The 11518-nt window shown below is 45.2% G+C and overlaps 1 pseudogene; it reads left to right on the top strand.

Moving 5' to 3' along the window:
* The first annotated feature begins 8148 nt into the window (after positions 1 to 8148).
* Positions 8149 to 10739, top strand: LOC117713752 (Y-box-binding protein 3 pseudogene; annotated as a pseudogene).
* The last annotated feature ends 779 nt before the right edge of the window (positions 10740 to 11518 follow it).

Raw genomic sequence — 11518 nt, 5'->3', positions numbered from 1 at the left:
TTCTGTCGGGCCTAACAAGAGGTCTAATCTCCATTCCACCTTCACCCTTCAGTTGTAGAGTGAAAAATTATAAAGGCCATCTTATCAAATATGTATAAATTTTTCGCCTTAGACCTTGGGCAGAAAAGCACCTGCCAGCAGGTTTGGGTCCATCTAATTAGTTACAGAGGAGGGGGGAGTTACAGTACAAAGGCCTGTTAAGAACATCCCAGAAACTGACTGGCCAAGGGAAGAACTACACCCTCCCCCATGGTACGGCCTACTAGTGTTCAAAAGAGGTAAAACAACCAATCCTGTGCACCCGCGCGAAAGTTCGATCTTTCCCTACCCCGCCCATATATAAGCGCTATGCCCCTGAGCCACGAGGTCAGTCCCTCTATCCCCTATGTGAGATATGGGATATGGGCTGGCCCAGAGCTCTGATTTAATAAACCACCTCATGTATTTTATAGCAAGACGGTCTCTCGTGTGTCCTTTGGGTGCGTGTTATCCTGTGACTTAAGTGGACCCCTTTTTGGGGAGTCCCGGACTTTTCATCTTGGTTCCCTGACCGGGAAACTTTCGTCCAGGCTTACGCAGCTACCCCAGGACTTCCGAAGACCCCTTGGAGGTGGGTTTAAGTCTGTGTACTGTCTGTGTGTCTGTGTGAGTGAGCTATATTTGGGTGCACCCGCCGCTGCTTCTGTTTTCTATTCTGGTTCCGTTTTTCTGGCAGCTGCCATTGTGTGATCGTGAGATCCAATGGGTGTGCTGCCGATTCTGTTTTCTGGTTTGATTCTAGTGTTTATCAGCTGCCGTTGTGAGACCGTGAGGTCCAATGGCCTGAAGCTGCAAATATCTGGGAGACGTCCCAGTAGGAAGGAGCTGGAGTGCTTCCTGCACGGGAGATGGTTGTGACTCGAGTTTAGCTGGTTGTTTAAGTCTAGACGCGGATGACTATGTTTTAATGTTAATGTCCTTTGTCTATATGTTGTCTATATGTTGTTTTGACTTTCTTTTTAATGCGATGTGGCAGCCTCTCCCCGCAGCTGCACGCTGGGGAGAAAGAGCCGAGCTTTAAACAATCACCGTGCGCCACGTGGCACCGCATGTGCGGCACGGAGAGACGCCCTCCCGCCGCCGAGAGGACCGGTGGGCTGACAATGAACGCGGGCAGGGCAGGCTGTGTAAACACGGATAGGCGGGGAAAACAGGCGGTTTGCGCCGGCCCTTCAGGCCATTCTTCACGTCACGGGTCGCAAGTGATTGTCTGCTAGAGACACTTCCAAGATGGTGTCCAACCTAAAAACTACGTTACCCAGCAGGCCCTGTGGCTTAGGTAACTACAGCCAAGATGGCTGCCGGCCCCTCCCCTGTCGCCGGGGTAGAAAAAAAAAAAAAAAAAAAAAAAAAAAAGGGGGGGGCCAGCAGTTTTTTAGCTTCTGTATGTAATAAGGAAGTTGATAATGATTTTTCCCAGTTTTATAAGTAAAGGAGTGCTTTTTTCTAAAATTACAGCTTAAAAGTTATAGGCTGCCCTGAGTCAGAAATATATATATATGAGTCAGGAATATATATATATGAATCAGGAATATATATATATATATATATCCTTCAGTTTTGATAAATTTTTTAGCCATTACTGTTTGAGACAATTTCATTATTTGTATGAGATTTTCATTAAGATTTGGTTCAAAGATGAGAGTTCTGACAAGATAAAATTAAAGAAGTGGTGAAGACTTATGCTCTTACGTTAGACATAAAAATGTTTACTTTATTGTTCTTGTTATAATCAGAAATAACTCTTTAAAAGGTTTTTATAAAACTATGACCAAAGTTTCTATTTTGTTAAAAGTTAAATTCAAATAAGTGTCAAATGTAACTCAAATTGCCTTTTAAAAATTGTTAATAACTGTATGAACCTTCAACATCTTAATAATCCTTGCTGTGAAATGCTATAGATAAGGCTATTCATTCTGATTTGGTTTCTTTCTTAGAGCTTCAGAGGTGAGCTCACATTACACCTGTGGACAAGGTACTGTTTGCAGACTGAATTAGGTTGTGGTCTCTAGTGTGATGTGAACAGCAGTCATGCAGCCTCACAAATACATCAGTCTACACAGAGTTCAAAACAATAAATAAGGTAAAAGCCTTACTTTCACAAGACCTTTGCAGGTTCTGGTCTTCAGATTGGGGACCCCGTCAATTGATCAGGCCGTGGTCAGCAGCAGGTCAATTTGGAGCAGATTTGACTGAGACCTCCATGTGACAGAAGGTAAGGGACACCCAGAGGCCCACGCCAGATTCCGCTGATAGGTCTTGAGAGAGAAGATTATATGAGACCCCACTAAGTTTGATCAGGACACATGAGGTTAAGCAGAGATCAGATAAGTTACCCACAGCCTTTCTAGACTAGCTCATAGAGACATTCTGTCAGTGTAGACAAGGCTCCAGAGGCTACAGAGACTACAAGATAAGTCATTGAAAGATTTAAGAAGTATACTACATATTAAAATGATTAATGATAATAACAAGTGAGAGAAGATTTAAAAGAAAGGAATAGAGAAGAGGAATAGAGAAGGTTTAGTGTAAGTCTAGAAGAAAAGAATAGAGAAGAAAAATAGAGATCAGTTGCTGTGAGTCCACAGGAATAGAGAGGAATAGGGGAGACTAGAGAGAGGTGAAGAAAGAGAAAGGTGACAGGAAAGAATTTACAGAAAGCAGAAAAAAGAGATTCCAATCAAAGAGAGATAAAACTCTTTGAAAAAGACCAGTGTGTGCATTGCAAGTAAAGGAGCCAGCTTCAGGGTCCAAGAGGGTCCTAACAAATAGAAGCCAGGGCCAGAAATCCCAGGCCTTGAAAAACATCCCAGATGGTGAAGATATTAGCTCTGTGTAAAGACAGTGATTAAGATAGACAGGGTCCTCCTCCAGGCCAATGGGCCAAAATATATTTATGGACTACCCGAAAATGGTGGACTAAGAGATGGGCTGGGTATCCCATTCATTTATGGTCATCCTAGACTGTTCCTACCCTCTGTCGGGTTGAGACTTACTCCCCAGGATTGGGGTCCAGACAGGCTGCAACTAACTGACAAGAACTCACGGATAGAGGAAAGGCTCCTCCTACTGACTCCATCCGGGAGCCGAGGTAACGTGCTTTACAGACGGGAGCACTTTCCTCCATGCTGGTCAGAGGCAAGCCAGCACTACTGTGGTGGACACAAATGTCATCTGGACTGACTCCCCACCCCTGAGATCATCGGTGCAGAGAACAACCTTGGAACTTGGGGCTGACAAGAAGACCAACATCTGCATGGACAACAGGTATGCTTTTGCCACAGTCCATGCCTGCAAGGCTATATGCCAAGAGAGAAAACCCTGATGAAGCCAGCAACTGTGAGTACTCGTTGCCCAGGACACCAAAAGGGAGGAGACTCAGTGGCCTGAGACAATAACCGGACAGATCAAGTGTCTTGATACGGCAGCCTGTTCCAGTTGTGGGCCTAAGAGATGGCCTCACTTAAAACACAGAGTAAGAAAAAGAACTCAGATTGCTAGCCATCCTGCCAGATACTATCTAGAGAAAAAGAGACAATGGTACACACAAGAAGGGAGAACTATACTCCCCAGAAAACAAAGGATTTACCAGGCTAAACACACAGATAGACTCTTAAGATATGAGTGCAACCAAGCAGCCAAGAGACTTAAAGCGTATAAGAAAAATAATAAGACTTAGAGTAGATAAGAAATACCTAGGAGAAAACAGCCTAGCATAGGGACCTTCTCGAGGTTTCAAGTGTCCTAGATAATTAGATCAGAGAGCAGTTTTAAGGTAAGTCAGGAATTAAAGATCCAATGTTTATATTGTCTTTAAAGCTCAGGACAGATAGAAAAAATATACAGGACCCTAAAATTAAACTACCCTTGGGAACTGGCGCTGGCTAGAGTGTCCCTTGTCCTTGTTCCACGCCCAGAATGTCCCTTTTGTGTGAAAAATGATTCTTCAGGCTACTAAGAGACTTCCTGGTGCTGCTGACCATCCGACCTCCTTGGAATCTACCAACGCACGTGCCTGAACATCCAGATGTCAGATCAACCTCCTGCTGTTTAGCTCAAGGTTGCCTGCTATCCTACAAGACTAAAGAACTGCAGGCCTTGACTCCTGAGACATCCCACCCTAGAGACACTGGGGTAATGCTGCCTTAGAGGGTAGGGCTTAGGGTATATACACCCAAGGTTAAATGACAGCTTATAATTACAAGATTAAAGTTAAAATGTGAATCTAGAGTTATATAGATTTGTTCCTTTTACAATTTCTCTTTATTATATATGTGATTTTATATATATGTAGACAGCTTTGTGCCACAAAATGTGTAAAAGTCAGAGGACAACTTTGAGAGTGTGTTCCAAAGCAATAGAAATGTTTCGAGACACCTAGCAAATAAAATAGAGCCCGAGAAGCCCTGTTAACAGATACTTAGTTCCTAAGATTAATAAATGGTGAGCTTGCAGTCAAAGATTATCATATACTTGTCCAGCTAGTTCCCGCAGGTACTCTTGAACTGAGTTTGAGATACACCCTAGATGATTCTGCAGACAGCCTATTTTCCTTGACTCTAGCTGTTACATTGTGACTAGGAGTGGCCATAGATATAGAGACAGGTGTAACTACATTGATACAGACACCTCATTACTTTCATCAGCTGAGGGCTGCCACTGATGTGGATTTGAGAGCCCTAGAACAGTCAGTAACAAAGTTAAGTTGTTACTAGACTTGCTGTTTCTTAAAGGAGAAAGTCTGTGTGCTGCTCTAAGAAAAAATGTTACTATTATGTAGACCATTCAAGAGTGACCAGAGAATAAATTCAGAAAAAAAAGTTAGACCAGAGACAAGATAGAGATGCACAGCAACTTTGATTCAAGAGTTGGTTCAATCCTCCCTTGCTGGACCCCTTGTGATTTTACTTTTGCTCTTAACCATAGGCCCCTACATTTAAAATAGATTAGTAACTTTTGTTAGAAAAAAAATAAATGCTGTTCAACTTTTTGTGTTGCGCCACCAATATAGGACTTTGGGTCAAAAAAAAAAAAATGATAATTATGATACTGGAGTTTAAATTTTTCTAAAGATCCAGATCGGAAAAAGTGGGGTGAAAATAGACTATTAATAATTGAGTTTTTATGATTAAAAACATAACCAAATCGGAAAAAGTGGGGATGTAGAGTGAAAAATTATAAAGGCCATCTTATCAAATATGTATAAATTTTTCGCCTTAGACCTTGGGCAGAAAAGCACCTGCCAGCAGGTTTGGGTCCATCTAATTAGTTACAGAGGAGGGGGGAGTTACAGTACAAAGGCCTGTTAAGAACATCCCAGAAACTGACTGGCCAAGGGAAGAACTACACCCTCCCCCATGGTACGGCCTACTAGTGTTCAAAAGAGGTAAAACAACCAATCCTGTGCACCCGCGCGAAAGTTCGATTTTTCCCTACCCCGCCCATATATAAGCGCTATGCCCCTGAGCCACGAGGTCAGTCCCTCTATCCCCTATGTGAGATATGGGATATGGGCTGGCCCAGAGCTCTGATATAATAAACCACCTCATGTATTTTATAGCAAGACGGTCTCTCGTGTGTCCTTTGGGTGCGTGTTATCCTGTGACTTAAGTGGACCCCTTTTTGGGGAGTCCCGGACTTTTCACAGTCACTTACACAAGAGGGCGTGATGAACAGGCCCTAGAGAGATTTATATAATAAGGTACCTGAAGGCCAGAGGGTGGAGCCGATTAAACATTCCTCCCCAGCCCCTCCCCCTTCTTCCCCTCCCTATTTAACTCAGGTCCACCCTGGGTTTTGTGGGGTATACATCCAGATCCATCCACCATCTGCCATGTCAATAAACCGGTTTTGAAAACCCAAGGATTTCCTTGTGTGTGGAGGCACTGGTGCCATGAGGAACTGTGGGGAGGCCTTTAGTTAATGAGCAGCCTGGCCGACTTCCAGCTGGAGGAACCCAGAGCATTCCCAGCCGACTACCCACAGCATGGCGGGAGGAACCCTGGGTTCCCCAGCCTTATTTTTTCCTACAACTTTCCTACCCTACAGCTGGTGCCCCAAACATCAGGCTCGGACAGCCATGCAGCCACAGGAACTGATACCGCGGGAAGGTGAGCCCCCCAACTCTGGAAACAAGCAACCTGTTTTTTCCTCCCGTGTTTTCAGTCAGAGTGGATTTAAATAAGCTGAAAGAACAGCTGATACCTCCTGGCCAGAGCACTCTCTGGTGTTGGTTGAAGGTTCCTCTGGCCTCTGCTTAAATCCCGACAGCCCATGATGGGCATTGGCAAAAACTCTCTTTAAAACAAAAAGAAAAAACCTGGTAATGCAGCAGCCATTTAAAAGCCACAGGGCGGCTGCCAGTCCTTAAATCTGCAGGAAGGCTTGGCGCTCTTGGACCATTGTGGAATCCCCCAAAGCCAATAGGCCAAGGGAATGTTCCCATTGGACAAAGCGTTTCTCCTCTTTTCCTATCATGGGGAACTCCACATCACATAAAAATTCACCCCAGGCCAGGCAAATATATGCCCTACTAAAGACCCATGGAATAAAAATAGGCAAAAAACAAGCCTCCTGGTTTTGGGAGGAAGTCCTTCAGATAGCACCATGCATGGTGGAGGATAATATTTACAGTCCAGACTCGTGGAGCAAAGTAGCTTCCCTTATCAAAAACAGATAAAAAACAAAACAAAACAAAACAAAACAAAACAAAAAAAACCCTTGTGAGTTTTTGCCAATCTTAGCCGCAATTTGGCAATGTATAGGACCATCTAAAATTGAACAGACTGAGAACAACAACACAGCTCCTGGGGCCCCTCAGTCAAATGAGCCCAAAGATCAAGGTCCCCAAAATCACCTTGTTTCAGACCCTGAGGCCCTTACCCAACTAATAAGAGAGATAAAAACCCATATACCCACCCCTCCCCCCTTATGCCTTGGAGGAAATGCCAATTAAAGCATCTGCTCCTCCTGCCCCTCCCTCCCCCACCCAAAGGCAAGACTCCATTAAAATGCCAAAGGAGCTCTTGCCTGCCTCTCCCCTTACTCCACCAATTCCTGTTTAACCAAAGAGAGATAAATCCCCTCCCCCTTCTCCAAGCAGACCTTCAAAATCCATAGATAAAACCCTGCCAAATCCCATAGTCCCTCATACTCAACCATCAACCACTCAACAACTCTGCAATTTCAGGGACTCTCATTCGAAAACTAACCCAGCCTCCCATGATACTCAGGAGTCTAATACAGAACTTGAAACCCAAACTGCTTGAGCATTCCCAGTTAACATCTACCCTACTTGAGCTAAACCACTTAATTGGTACCCACTCCAAACCTCTGACCTAAAAGAACTCAGGCAAGCAGTGAAGGAAGATGGCATTCACGCACCGTGGACAAAATCTCTCCTACAGAGCCATATTGCCAATTTAAACACCCCTCAAGATTGGAGAGATATTTGCCGTTCTGCTCTTCCTGGCCCAATGTTTCTAGAGTGGGAAGCCTACTATCGTGATGAATGTCTTCAACAAGTCAGGCAAAACCAGGAGAGGGGTGATGCCACTCCATGGGGTTTTAAAGAACTCTTTGGCCGGGAAGATTTCTGTACTGGGGCACAGCAGGCAAATCAGCCAGCAGGGTACTATGAACAGGTCTGCCTCTGTGCCATTCAAGCCTGGAACAGGCTCAATCCACCCTCAGGGTCACAAGACCCCACCCACTCCCTGTTCTTCCTTCATCAGAAGCCTGGAGAATCCCTATCTGATTTTATTCTCAGAACTAAAATGAGCTTAGAAAGAAAAATCTCCAACCCCACAACTAGAGACCTTCTTCTTAAAAACATTGTTTGGGAAGGCATGACTTCTGAGTCTAGGCTAGCTTGCCAGGGTCTCCAGGAAGAGCATCATGATAGGTGGATTGTAGCAACCCGAGAAATAGGATCAAACCAGGTCGCATCCATAGCTCAGGCATTTGTGGCAGCAGTAAAAACAGAAGGAATCTGCATTAAATGTGGAAAGACAGGACATTGGAAGGATGAATGCCCTACAACTTGCCATCTTCAGGGCCAGGAGACCCAGCAAGACCTCGAGCTTGTGAGTCCCCCCGCCCTTGAGCTGCATGAGCGAGGCGGGCAGGGCCACCACCTGCGGCACCACGCTCCCACAGGCCTTGGCAGCTGCGTCCAGCTGCACACCCCAGGCCCCGGCACCCGCCAAGCTGCTCGCAGGGAGCCCCAGCAGAGGCGAAGCCCCCAGGCCCACCCTGGCCTCATCAGCTCCCACGGGCATTGAGGACAAAGAAGAAAGTTCTCATCACCAAAGACCTTGGCACTGTCAAATGGTTCAACGTCAGAAACGGATATGGATTTATAAACCAAAATGACACCAAAGAAGATGTGTTCATACACCAAACTGCCATCAAGAAGAATAATCCATGCAAGTATCTGCGCAGTGTGTGGGATGGAGAAACTGTAGAGTTTGATGTGGTTGCAGAAGAAAAGGGTCCTGAAGCAGCAACTGTGACTGGCCCAGGTTGAGTTCCTGTAGAAGGGAGTTGCTATGCTGCTGATCTGCGCCAGTACAGATGCGGCTACTATGGCAGGCACCGTGGACCTCCCCATAAAAATCAGCAAGCAGCCAATGGTCCAAACCAGCCGTCTGCCCGCCGTGGATTCCGACGCCCCTACAACTATAGGCCCTGCCCCCATCCCCTCAACACTGTTTCACAAGATGGCAAAGAGACCACAGCAGGTAAAGCACCAACTGAGAACCCTGCTCCAGCCACCTAACAAAGCAGCCGGTCCTAGACCCTGCTTGCTCCCCTCCCCACCTCTGCCTTTCTTCCTCTTGGCTAAAAACACCGGGCTGGGCCTGGTTGCCACATGTCTCTCCCATAGACACAGCCTTTGACTCTCTCTGACTCTTGGCTCTCCTGTCAAGCCTATGTGTCTCTTCCTCTAAGCTTTCTTCAAGTTAGCCTTTTGATCCTTCTCTACATTTAAGATTTCTAAGAAAAAAAAGTGTGGGGGGAATACAGGTTCTCTCTGCCAGAGCACCACATGACAGAGCAAGCCCCTCCCCTACTGCTTCTAAAGCCACCATTACTGCTTCTCTATAACAGGAAGACCTGCAACACCGGTCCTGTTTTTCAAGCAAAAATTTTAAATGTTTCCTTTTCTCCCTAACAGGAATACCTACAGCAACAATGTCTGTGCTTCTCAACCGAAAATTTTCTTGTTTTTTGTTTAAACTTCCACAGGTTAGATCAACATGCTGATCATCAGTTTCAGCTTTTAATTAACAACTAGTTTCTTTTTTACAGACAAACTGTTGCTGCCTACCCCAGATACATAACTAACATGATGTCTTTCTTCCTCAGCCATCCAAAGCAGACTCAAAGGTGCCTTCTAAGACTGAATTTCCTCAAACACCTTTGCTTTTCTAGGATCTCAACGACAGACCATGACGTGCTTGCTCCCAAGTAGCCTAATGCTTGCTACACACCCTTTGCAGACATCCCCCTGCCGGGGTGCTGCTTCCCTGTTGTGATTATCCTATAGGTGCTCCCACGAGTCCAGCAGAGACAATGCCATCTCCTGGAACCTGCCTGCGATGCAGCCTTCTTCCAGCCACCTCATCTGACTGAAGTCCCCAGAGATTCACGTTGAGACCCAGACATGCATGCCAGACCCAGAGACACTCCTACAGAAGACAGATCCAGACCTTCCGGCTACAAACGAACTCATTTGCCAAAGTCACATAGCTAAAGTTACATGTTAGTAAGAAAAACATAATGTCTATTTAGATCAATCAGATGTTATTACCCTCAAACTGTACTGTAGAGTGAAAAATTATAAGACCATTTTATGAAATATATTGCCAGACCCAGAGACACTCCTACAGAAGACAGATCCAGACCTTCTGGCTACAAACGAACTCTTTTGCCAAAGTCACATAGCTAAAGTTACATGTTAGTAAGGAAAACATAATGTCTATTTAGATCAATCAGATGTTATTACCCTCAAACTGTAAAGTGAAAAATTATAAGACCATTTTATGAAATATATGTAGACTTTTTCTTTGCCTTTAGACCTGAGCAGAAAGAGTGCAAGTTCCAGAACTTGGAACTGAAAATAAGATTTCAGGCCTTCACTGCCCTGGGACACATTCCGGGTGGAGGACATTATCCCTGAATCAGAGGACACTTGCTGGATTACATTCCTCAAGCCTCGGGGAGTAGACCCACCTGTGGGTGGGAAAAGCCCAAAAGCAGGAAGAGACATTCCTGACCACAAAAAGGACACAAGGTGGGGCTGTGATTGGAGAAAGTGAGAAATATTTAACCTGAAATAGTTGGTAATGACAGGGTAGGGCACAGTGACATGGTAAAACTACATTTTTGAGAAGAATGAGTGTGCAGAGTGATTTTCACGTGGCTCTAAATCATTTAGGGTGGATTCCTCTGAAATGTTCCACTGTTCTTGGTTACCCCACCCCTTGAGGTTTTCCCAGTGTTACAGCCTGCTGATGTTCAAAATTTGTAAAACAACCAATCATGTGTAACTACGCAAAAATTCCTTCCTTCCCCCACCCCATGCAAAAAAAAAAAACAAAAAAACAAAAAACAAAAAACAACAACAACAACAACAAAAAACCCTCAGCTTGCTGGCCTTTTGTCAAAATTCTGTTCCTGCGTGGATGAGCAGTTTTGACCGTTGACTAGCCAACTCTCCCTAATAAACCTCTGCTGATTGCATCCAGGTATGGTGTCTTGGAGTTTGTTGGTGGTCTCGACTTCATAAGACTTGAGTAAGGGTCTCCCGAGTTTGGAGGTCTTCAGTACCACCTGTGTTCAATTGTTTCAATGATCCCTTGCCTTCCTAACCCCCACTCCCAGCTTCCCCTACCCTGTGGTTTAATTGTGCCACACTCTATGGCCTTTGTAGTGTTTTCTTTTAACCCCCTCATCCAAAATTTTCACTAAAAAAGAGTGAGATTTAGGCCATAAAGTGGTGGTTTGGTCTCCCCTGTAGAGCTCTGGGTTTGAGATAGCCAGGGGACCCAACAGGACATTGCCTGTCAGAGAATATATCTCCCCATGTTCCTGGATTCCAGACTACTCCATGTGGTCCACATCTCTCATTAATGCAGAGTTGCCCCTCCTTTTATGAAAGAAAAGAGAGTGGGATGTTGGGCCTAACATGAGGTCTAATCTTCATTCCACCTTCACCCTTCAGTCACGTACACAGGAGTGCGTGATGTACAGGCCCTAGAGAGATTTATATACTAATAAGGTACCTGAAGGCCAGAAGGTGGAGCCGATTAAACATTCCTCCCCAGCCCCTCCCCCCTCCTCCCCTCCCTATTTAACTCAGGTCCACCCTGGGTTTTGTGGGGTATACATCCAGATCCATCCACCATCTGCCATGTCGATAAACCGGTTTTGGAAACCCAAGGACTTCCTTGTGTGTTGGTGCCGCGCCGCCGTG

The sequence above is a fragment of the Arvicanthis niloticus genome, chromosome 8 (assembly GCF_011762505.2).
Source record: "Arvicanthis niloticus isolate mArvNil1 chromosome 8, mArvNil1.pat.X, whole genome shotgun sequence".
NCBI lineage: Eukaryota > Metazoa > Chordata > Mammalia > Rodentia > Muridae > Arvicanthis > Arvicanthis niloticus.
Note: the sequence above shows the minus strand (reverse complement) of the source record. Positions and strands in the feature narration are given on the sequence as shown.